This window comes from Carlito syrichta, unplaced genomic scaffold (genome assembly GCF_000164805.1).
Source record: "Carlito syrichta isolate Samal-C Ts95f unplaced genomic scaffold, Tarsius_syrichta-2.0.1 Scaffold307121, whole genome shotgun sequence".
Taxonomy (NCBI): Eukaryota; Metazoa; Chordata; class Mammalia; order Primates; family Tarsiidae; genus Carlito; species Carlito syrichta.
In genome coordinates this window covers 850-1,089 of record NW_007251217.1, presented here as the reverse complement: position 1 = coordinate 1,089, position 240 = coordinate 850, and positions in this window count along the sequence as shown.

Genomic DNA, 240 nt, shown 5'->3' with positions numbered 1-240 from the left:
CTTTTTTTTTTTTTTTTTTAGTTGGAGCCGCACTCTGTTGCCACACTGGAGTACAGGGTCACGATCATGGCCACTGCAACCTCGACCTACTGGGCTCTGGCCATCCTTCCGCCTTAGCCTTCCAAGTAGCTGGAACTACAGGCACGTGCTACCACGCCCAGCTAATTTTTTTGATTTATTGTAGAGATGAGGTCTCGCCAAGTTGCGCAGGTGGGTCTCGTACCCGTGGGCTCAGGCAAT